The 11,198-nt window shown below is 34.8% G+C and overlaps 1 protein-coding gene across 6 annotated transcripts in view; it reads right to left on the minus strand.

Annotated features, from left to right (window-relative positions):
• PDE1A (phosphodiesterase 1A) overlaps positions 1-11,198 on the minus strand; it is a 375,597-nt gene that overhangs the window by 259,097 nt on the left and 105,302 nt on the right. The window lies entirely within an intron of this gene.

The following is an 11,198-nucleotide window of genomic DNA, read 5'->3' on the forward strand; positions in this document are numbered from 1 at the left end:
CATCTGTTATTTCTTAATTTGCCCTCAGCTGTTTCAATAATGTGACTTTGTTCATCAATTCTCAATCTTTTCAAAATATTTCTTTTCCTTTTTTTAAACTCACACCATCACAGTTATGTAATAGAACATTAACTATTCTCTGAACTAGGCAACATTTTTTTTGCCTAAGCTTCTCTAAGAGTAGATAAAAAATGTTAACTATGGAGAAATTTCTTGGGGTCAGACTATATTCTAGGTAACATAAGAAAAGAAATAATTAAAGGATGAAAACAAGACTACCTGAAAACAAAATGAATTTCAGAAAAATAAAGGAGACATTTTCTGAAAAAATTTAGGGGAACAAAAATGTGTACTTTGAAACATTAATTTCTGGAGATATTAATAAGCATTATATAGAAATAGAATATGATTTGGGAAATACTGGAGAAAACAATCTTATTTTACTGCACGAATTCTAACATTCCTTGTAAATCTCTAAGAGGAGAATGAGTATGACAGGCAGTATTTTCCAAACTTATTTGATGTTTTGTTCAGAGTATCTCGGGGGAATAGTGCCCTATGATGAAAAAGCATTTTGGAAATTCCGAGCTCAGGAGTTTGGTTCATCAGGTTTGTTGGTTTTAACAACAGACCAGATGGGTGACAGCACATATTTACAAAATAAATGCAGTATGGCCCTTGACTTGCTAGCCCTAACCAAGCTTTCAGCTACACATCTTTTCCACACATAGAAGCTCAGCTCTATGCTGGCCATTCAGGAATTCTCCCTATTGGCAGAACTCTCCCAAACACTTCACGCACTTTTGTATTCCCATGTCTTTGCGTATGCTATGCCACCTTTTTGATGTCCTTTCTTTCTGCTACTTGCCTGTCAAAAGCCTATGTACCCTTCAAGGTTCATCCTCAAATGTTCCTCCCTCTTCTGTCATTGTCTTTCACGTGTGCTTCTCGTTAAGGCAGTAGTTCTCAAACTTGGCTATACATTAGAAATACCTAGAGAGTTTTAAAAAAACACTGATTCCTGAGTCTCATCCAGCAATTTTGATATAATAGGTCTGAGATACAACCCTGGTATTGGGATTTTCAATTCCCCAGTGATTGTAAGACAGCCAATGCTGAGAAAAATTGCTCTGGAGTCCATGGTAATTTGTCTCTGTACTTTATAGACTTACATCCTAAAAAAGGGTTTAAGATTTTTTAGAGGAGAAACTTACCCCTCTTCATATGCATAGATCCCTGTACCCATAGACATTTTTGAATGAAAAAAGAAAGTACTGTATGATCTCACCTATATGTGGAATCTAAAACAAAACAAAACAAAAAACAAGCTCATAGATACAGAGCACAGACTGGTGGTTGCCAGAGGTGGGAGAGTAAGGGGAGGTGATATACTGCTTCACATAGAATATATTTTACCTGTTTATTAAATTAACAAAATTCATTTCACCTGAAAAAAATTATTGGGCTTATATTTCCAATGTTGATGCTAATTTTATTAAAAGGTTTTCCAAACTACTCTGCTTTTCCATTCCTATTGTATGTAAATTATATCATTAAGGAAAGTGGCTCCCAATCTAGCTGTCAATCAGCATAGAACCGGGAGCATGAAGAAATAATCAAAGCTTTCTACTCCCAGACCTACTGAAGCAGAATCCCTGAGGTTAATTTCTGAAGTTTATTTTGTTTTGTTTTAGTTTGGTGTAGTTTAGTTTAGTTTAGTTCAGTTTAGTTCTGTAAGTTGCAATTCTAATGTCAGTAGCAAACATTCATTTTGTGAATCAATGATTTAAAAGAGAAATTTTATAATTTGTGGCTTTTATGAAAACATTTACTCATTATGGTAGTGTTTGGGAGGGTTCGGTAATAGAAAACAATATCATAAATCTATCCCATAAAAATAAATCATTTTTAAAAGATAATAATCATAAATCCCTAGAGAATACACATTATGGATGAGACGAATATTATTCAAATGCATAAGAAAGTATTATTTTATTTTACTATTTACAAGGCCTTCTTTCCATGTCTTAGTTTTAATGGAATTGGAATCGAATTGCCCAAAATTATGTAATTAACTATATTCAGCTTTTATTAAAATAACTAATTTTTTCAAGTCTGTTAGCATGACACTTGGTAAAAATCAATTCTCCAAGAGGAATTAGGAAAGTGTAGGTCATTATGGGTGTAATAGCTCATGTTTTGAGCAATTAGGGGAAACTTTTTTAACTTTAAATTTTTTTTAACTTTTTAAACCAGGAATCTCAGGCATGCTATAACCCTGGAGTCAGGTAAGGCACATTTGACCCATCAGCCACCGAAGGGTAAACTAGACTTCACTATTCTGTTAACATATATTTTTTCCTATTCTCCGTGGTCACTCAGACAACTTTAACAGCATGAAAGAAAAATTCAAATTATTGCTGTATCTTCAATGATTGAATGAACTATGGCTGAACTAAAGGAAAGAAGAATCAGAAAGAGCATAAGAGCTTTCGAAGAGCATTAATTGTATTAATTAATGTGTTTCCTTTTATTAATGCCCTCCCCCACCAATTCTGGGCTTGGTCTTGTAACTTTCTGATTTTTCCAATGAGAAGTAGCAACTTGACTCAATGAGAGACTTGAAAAAGTGTAAGTTTATCCTTCTTTTCATGAATTCCTGTTATTACCGTGAGAACATGTCCAGTCTAACCTCCTGGAGGCATAAGAGGTACACATGGAAGAAACCCAAGTTGTATAACCAAGGTCCTCCTAGACCAGCCAACTCACAGCAAACCCACCATCTGGCCACAGATGCATGAGAAAGCTTCATTGAGATCAACGAACTTTGGCACAGATCACAGAATCACTCAGCTAATCTATAGACTCATGTCATTTTAAGTTGCTATGCTTTAGGGAGATTTAAAAACAGCGATAGCTGACACAATTGTCTTCAGTGTTTGAAAGGCTGTCCTGTGAAAGAGAACATTTGGATCCTTCTTGTGCCAGTTCTACTAAGAGAGAAAAAAATTGTATTGATAGGAAGACAGATTTCCATTTGAGAAAGTACTTTCTAACAAGTCATAGTTGTTCAAGGATATCAGCATTGAATTCCCTGATTCTAGGATAATTCAAGTTGGGGCTAAAATGAATGCATTTTATTCATTCAACAATTATATATTTCTTCATCTATTCCTTTAATGCTACAAAATTATATACAGATGATCAGTATAAGTATGTTGTGGAGTATATTGGTTTTCTCATTCTTTAACTGGTATTAGAAACAAGAGCCAAGTACCCACTCCTCTAGTAATCCTCTTGGATGTAGCTGCCAGAATTTTCATCCAAGATTCATTGGCCATCATTCACCCTGAAAATGGAGAGATGACCACTATGTGGACCTAAGGAAACAAATTATTCATTCTATCATTCATTCGTTTTAAGGGTCACCAGCTAACAGGCTTCAGTTGGAGTTTGTTCAGTCTATCAGTGTTTTTAAAAATGTGAAACCAAATGTTTCGTGTTTTCCATCTATCACAGTTCCCAGCACTTCCTATTTCAAACATTTACAGTGCTGACCTGGTCCCTTTAGGTATTTAAGTTTAAAGACTTGGTAAGTTCTTACTTATGACTCACATTCTACCAAAAGTTATAGGAAATACAGAGATTCAATATGGATTCCAGCCTTAGGAATCCTACAGTTTTGGAGGAGAGTTGATCCCCTTAAGTAATTATTATAGACTGGAGTGAAACGTGCAGTAAAAGAGATGCAGATAAAATGACATGGGATCGCAGAATTAGAAACAATTGGATGCAGCTGGACTGAGAAGCCAATGCTTAATTAGCGGGCACAGAAATTACAGAGTCTCTGTTTTTCTATTAGTTGTTTCTCAAAGACATCAACACTGGAATGGTAATAAGCATTTGAAATCTTCCTTAGAGATCTCCAACAGACACGTGGTCCAGATTATCACGTCCCTAATTTCATCCAAATTTTAATTTAATGATACAATTTAAAAGTGACTTGACCTACTACAATTTTCTTTTCCTTCTTTAATTAGGACTCAAAAAATCGCCACATTTGTATGTTAAAGATACAACCCTACTGTTCTTCATTACCACAGGTCTTCAAACAATTTGTTCCAAGCTCTTTGATCCTTAAAAATGTCAAATTAAATATTAATATTTTTAAAGCTGAAGGGATGATTTTCATAATAAAAGCCCATGACTTTCAATGCCTAAAAACAATTTGTTAATGAGTATATAATTAACATTTAAATATCTGTTTTGATGTAATAAACAACACTTCTAAAAATAACATCCTAAGATCCTAAAAGCTAGAGTCACCAAAACACCAAAAATGGACACAAATTTGACTCAGAATTAACACTTCTCCATAACAAAAAATATGACTCTAATGGAGCAGGCTTGGGATGTTACAAAGATAACTCTGGAAGCTTTATCATCTGTTCCTTCAAATGCACTGTGACTTGCCCCCTACACTTCCAGCAGCTCCAATTCAGGAAACGTTGGATTTTCCTCAATTAGAGATCAGGTCCAAGTGGCCTTAATCAAATACGTAAATAAACTGAAGCTTTCCCATGAGAACTATCAAAATTATGTCATGTTGAGTCACAGAACCAAAGAGACTAGGTTTATAAATACTGCAGACTTCTTTAACCTTATTCTCTATAAACCTACAGGTCATCTTTAACCTTACTATTATTTTTTCATTGCTATTATTATTTTTCATTGCTTTTTACCTAAAACTATAGGTAACAGGCTGATTATTCCAAACATAAAATTTTCCAGATGGTATAAAACCGTATAATTATCCCCACTAGATCATTTTACCTGCATAATCTTGATTTTCCTCATTTCAAACATTTCAGATCTTTGAAAAGCAGTTTCTAAATCATACCGATGTCCTAGATGAACGCAAACAGCACCAAGCACCTCTAGCTTAGAAAACAAAATTTGCATAGCTCCTGAGTGAGAGATGCTTTCCCATGTTTTAATCTATTCCTTTTTCCTGGATCCATACCCAAAATTATTAATTATGAATTTAATACTTCCTCATGAAGTTGCCCTGAAGAATATATGCTTGTACCTTGTCTAAAAATATGCTAAGATTTTGATGAATAGTAGCTCTTGGTATTGTTACCACCTACTGCTATTGCTGCCACTAGTGATGATAAGTTTATTGGAAATAATTGAAATTTTTGTGAATTGTGGGTGAAATAATATCAGAAGGAGTGAATTACTCACTTCCTGACTTTAAAATGTATGATAAATTACAGTTTATCTATTTGTGATGACCATTTAAAAATTAGAGCTACTTTTATCACAACTGGGGGAAAAAAAGGCACCACAATGTCTGATAGTTTTTTCCTTGATAAACATTTCCTGTCTTACATTCAAATGTATTTGTTGTTTTACCCTGATCTTCGTAATTTATTTTAAAGATCAATTGTGTCTATTCCTTCCCTATAAGTCATACAGTGACCTTTGACCAGCAGCAACAACATCTTGACCTAGACAACTAAAAGTTTAATTTGTAATGAATATGTCTGTTATAAAATATATTTGTTCTTCTATTAATTAGCATTGTGTCTGATAATGTCACAGACTTTAAATTCATATCATTATGTCTATTTTCCAGAAGTTTTTTTTTTTTAACATCTCTATTGGAGTATAATTGCTTTACAATGGTGTGTTAGTTTCTGCTTTATAACAAAGTGAATCAGTTATACATATACATATATCCCCATATCTCTTCCCTCTTGCGTCTTCCTCCCTCCCACCTCCAGAAGTATTTTTCACTTTCATAGCAAGTGGAAATAACTTAAATGTTAATTATTTTGTTCTATCAATCAATTAATTGTCACTTACGTAAAAATTATCATTTAAAAAAAAACCCTGAAACTAAATTTCCAGTATACAACTATGCAGCCATTGCAAGTCAATTCATTTTCCTTTTTCTCTCTTTTTTAAATAAATGATTTCACAATCACTTAGAAACAAAAACTGGCAAAATATTTTCATAAATATAGAGTCATATTATATTTTGGATTTGATTTACATAGAGCTTTTTCTTATGAGGAAATACATTTCATAAAAGAAAAGGTCTTTAATATACCATTCTAGGGCTTCCCTGGTGGGGCAGTGGTTGAGAATCTGCCTGCCAATGCAGGGGACACGGGTTCGAGCCCTGGTCTGGGAAGATCCCGCGTGCCACGGAGCGACTGGGCCTGTGAGCCACAACTACTGAGCCTGCGCATCTGGAGCTTGTGCTCCGCAAGAAGAGAGGCCGTGACAGTGAGAGGCCCATGCACCGCGATGAAGAGTGGCCCCCGCTTGCCACAACTGGAGAAAGCCCTCGCACAGAAACGAAGACCCAACACAGCCAAAAAATGAATAAATAAATAAATAAATAAGAAACAGAAACAAACAAAAAAATATATACCATTCTACTTCAACAGTTCACACTTTTTTTTCCATGTAATTACTTTTCACTTTGATGACTTTATACTAAATACATTTCTCTCTAAAGTACACATTTTTTTGTGAGAAGGTGTTAAGAAGAGACTTAAAGCACAGAATGTCATAAATACTTAAATATTTATGAGACAAAAATACCAATGTCCTATAATGTATTACAATTTCTTTAAATTTTGAAGTGATTTTGCATTTTATATTATTTGTTCACGTTTTCTATTGTTCCCAAAACACTGAAGGAAATGGGTCTGAAACATGGAATAATTAACACCTAGAAAACTACTGTAAATCGGCAAAGCAGTCAGGTGCTCCACCTTACTACTGTCTAAAAATCAGTAATATTACTGATTACTTATTACTGTCTAAAAATCAGAAATGTGGTGTCATCCCTGCATATTGGCAACTTCTGATCTAGCTTTGACAGTGATGTTAATACACTTAGCATAAAGTGGGACTAAATAAAAATGATCACACTCCAAAAGGTATATGATTTTAAATATATAACAGATATTTTTTGCTATTTCTCTATAAAGAATAGATCACAACCTAGAAATTAGAATTCAGACCCAGCAATAGGGTACTAACCATCCCCAGTAGGTCCACAAACAAACAAAATTAGGACTGCTTTTCTTTTCCTAGGCATCTCACTGCTTTATACATCTTCATGTGAAGAGAATATGCCTGCCAAAAACACACTCAGAATTCCTCTGCTAACAGACACTTGTAAAAATAAAACTTTGAAAAGACATAAAGAGAAGAAACAGCATGTTCTAAATGCTATGAAGAGCCCAGCATGATTTTCATTGGTCTTGGGCCCTGGCAGCCATTCGACTTGCATTTTACTGTCTCAGCTCCAGGATGCATAGACCAGTTCTCAATTCTAGGGCTGATGAAGAACTATTTGTATGATTTCATTTGTAGCTTTTTAGTGCTACTTCTAATGAGAAGTCACCCCAAAAATAACTTAACCACTTTTGAATTCTGAAAGAGGTTCAAAAGGTTGTTGGTTCTAAAAAACACTAAATAAGGCTTAACATGTAAGAAGAGTTTCAATTTATTTTTTAAATTCATTTTTCTACCTACTTTCAGAAAGAATTTGAAGCAACAAACAGAAAAAGAAAAGATGCACATACAATAGAATTTGATAAAATAAAATATCAAATCAAGTGGGAGGAGATAATTACAACAAAAACCCAGACTTAAACACTTCATGGCAGTGAAATTCAGATAGGAATTATTTTCACTGATGCAATTTTATTAGGAGAAACAGATTTTTCGTGTATCAAAGTCTAAGATTGATTCATCCGCTGGGAATATAGAAAGTTCACTAAGCAATATGAGTATGCAGTAAGATGGAAGTGTCTTCAGCAATTGTTTTACTGAAGTTACATAAAGGTACTTCATCTGAAATGTGCTGTAAATTGATGAATCTTTTTATATAAAGAGATTAATTATGATTACTAGAGATAAAACTCTGTGGTAATACAGAAAAAGAACTTTTTAAAGGTCTAAAGAATGTGTGTATCAGAGGGCTCTCATATCATGTTGATTCATATCTTGGATTTTAAAGATCTATGCAATTTTATTTTCTAAGTGCTGAGCAACAAACTCAGTGTTGTTGATGGAAAACACATTAATACATGTTTTGTAATAGTGTTTCCTTCCTGGAAAATTACAATATAAAGCCTAAAGTGTTTCTCTTGAGTAAAGGGAGAACCATCTCTTCTCGGTACAAGTCTGAGCTGCAAGAACATCTGCAGGCAGAACCACAAAATATGTCTGAGATGCATCATTTATATATGCTCAGGGCTGAATAGTCTCATTGATCCCAAAGTAACATGTGAAATGCATGAAAGAGATCATATATACTCCCGCCTCGGCCATAAGAGAAACTCTGCCTTTGTTCCTTGCTTCACAGATCTGACATGAAAATGTATATCTAAAATTTCCATGATAGACTTTTAAAACATAGATTTAATAACCTAACTATGTGAAATGGTTTGGGAATCAGCACTGTAGGAGACATATTCTTAGAGGCAGTTTCTTAATAGCATGTAAGATTCCTCCCAGCCTTCCCAATAGCATACCAGCGATGGAATTTCAATATTCATCATCTCCTCTAAAAACCTCTCAACTAATTTTTTACACTTGATGTATGACTTTTACTATCTGAAATTTAGGGAGATCATGCTGATGAAAAATTGATATTAATTCAGTCTCAAAAATTAAATTTAAAAAATCTTGCTCTTATCTTTCTCAATTCACTTAGGTACCAGATTAGTCTGAAATCTGTCTTTTCCATTATAATTTCCCATGATGTTGTTACCTCTTTTTTGGCACCCATCATCGGCCTGTGCCATGGTTACTTAGATATATACTAGATGATCTGCCTTGTGAGGGCAGGTAAGGTTTGTTTTTTGTTATCATGTCTGGCCTCCCCAGTGCCATATCCCAGATTATGGACACGTCTAGTCAACCAGAGAATGCCAGGTGAATTGAATTAAAGCTGTGGGTTCAACTCCAGAAGAAAGTAGCATGTATATAGAAATTTGAATGGTGTCAATATGTCAGATGTTCCTAAAATAAATTCTGGGCTGATCTCTCTTAAAGACTAAAATTTTAAATGAATTATTTATAAAAAGCAAAGATACTTCACAAAATTTCTGTTAAACTTGTAAACTAGCACATATGAAACATTCTAGCACAGATTTGCTTACCATGTGGATTGAGAACCAGTGTGCAAAGCCCTTAGGAAGTGGGGTGCACACAAGTACATACTGAGAAGGAAAAGTCTGGTACATGGGTCTCTGACCAGAAAGGTCAGGCCTAGAAGGATGTCTCAGTGTGAAAGTCTGGACAGCCCAGGAAGAGACCAAGAGGACAAGGGAGCTGTGAAAGGAGGCTGACAAGAAAATGAAGTGAGACATGGGATATGGGCCAAAGATGCCAAAGCCAAGCTTAAACCACTTCCCAGCTTGCCCAAAAGCACAACTAGCTATTAGAAAGCCCATGCTGCATTTCACTAAAGAATAGTCTAAAACTTTCTCTGAGGAATTACATCTAGTCATTTGGATCTTTTAAGATACTCTCCACTTCCCTTTTCCCTCATCACAATCACATCCTGATTAAAGCAAAGTCAGCTGTCAACATGCCAGTTGACCAATCAATCCCACCCCACATCTAGCCTTAACCTGTTTTCAGTCAGGGACCCATTTCAACACTTACTTGAAATAATTGCCTGGGTGAAAGTATGTCCTCTTTGGTAGCTGTGTTTTCTGTTCTAGGTCATCAGGATGATGAAGCAATCATTTGAATTTACCAAATTTTATTCTAATTATCTGGACAAAGAATCCCACCTTCCACAAAGGATCTGCTCTTCATATGAAAAATAACAGAAGCACAGTCGAATTGCAATTCCCCTGCGAGTGGCACCTTAGCATATAATTTATCAGAAGGAGACAAGGAATTGGCATAAACCAATGAAAGATCACCTGCCACAAATCGCAACAGCTCCACAATGGAGTAATACACTAAAGTTGATGGCTAAGTGGATCTGATTTTATCCAACTTAACCTTGCCCTCCTGAACTTCTGAAGGTGCCCTCTTCAAGTGATGCCTCAGTGCGGTTGAATTTGGAATTATCTGTGCAACTCTCATACCTCTTTGAAGTCACACATGCACTTGAGAGAAAATAGAAGTGAATTACGTAGGGACTGGAAGAACTTTTCCAGTTCCTGCCACAAGAAATATGGCCGGCGAATACACATCTGTGGGGGGTCATTTTGGATTTTTGGTTAAATTTACAAATGCATATTTAAGTAGACACATTATATGAAATCCATAATATAGATTTAAAAATATTTATCTTCAAAAGGTTTTAAAACAGATTTGGGCTAACATTTTGTTTTAAGCATTGCAAGAGTATATTATTTGCTACAATAATATTGTTGTAATGCTTAATCAATACATAAAATGGAAACATTTTATATAACTATCCTCCTTGAGGCCCACTCTTATTCATTATTTAACTACCACGGAATGTCAGGAATTCCACCCATAAACTTCTATCATCCTGTTGTTAATTCAAGATCAACAACCAGTGGCTGCAAATTGACTTTAAAATTTAGTATTGTTAACATGTAGTATCTCTGCTATATTTAAGATATTATCTGGGGGGAAACACAAATTTGTTATCTAATTAACTTTTTTTAATTGTCTGTTTTAAGAGGCAGAAATTGTTTGTGTTCATTTTCTAGCTACTTTAAAATTCTTAATTCCCAATTCTGGATTCTAAAGCACGTAACAGGTAATTAAAGAATCAAGAGTTATAGAGTCAATGAAGAAATTGCTGCTCTCTTAGAAAAAGAGTGTCTCTCCCCTCAAAATAAAACCTTAGCCCAATCCATTATACTAGATCTACATTCTGCCTGGCCCAAGATTCCACCCCAGTGTAAAATATCTCCTATTGCCCTACTGTTTCTTTAACTGCTATACAGATACTCCTGAACTAGCTGTAAGATGTACACACTCTAGTATAATAGCCATCAAGTTCAAATTTGTCTCTCCATATATTACTTCAAAAACGTGTAGCATTCACAGCACTGAAATACTACTTCTGAGTGAAATCAGTTGAAAGAACCAAGCACAACATTTCCCATTTACAGGGCTATGCAACCACTAGAAACAGGGAGGGATTGCATAATGTTTCAGAAGTTTTTCCA

This window comes from Balaenoptera physalus (assembly GCF_965194825.1).
Source record: "Balaenoptera physalus genome assembly, chromosome: 6".
In the NCBI taxonomy this organism is placed as follows: Eukaryota; Metazoa; Chordata; class Mammalia; order Artiodactyla; family Balaenopteridae; genus Balaenoptera; species Balaenoptera physalus.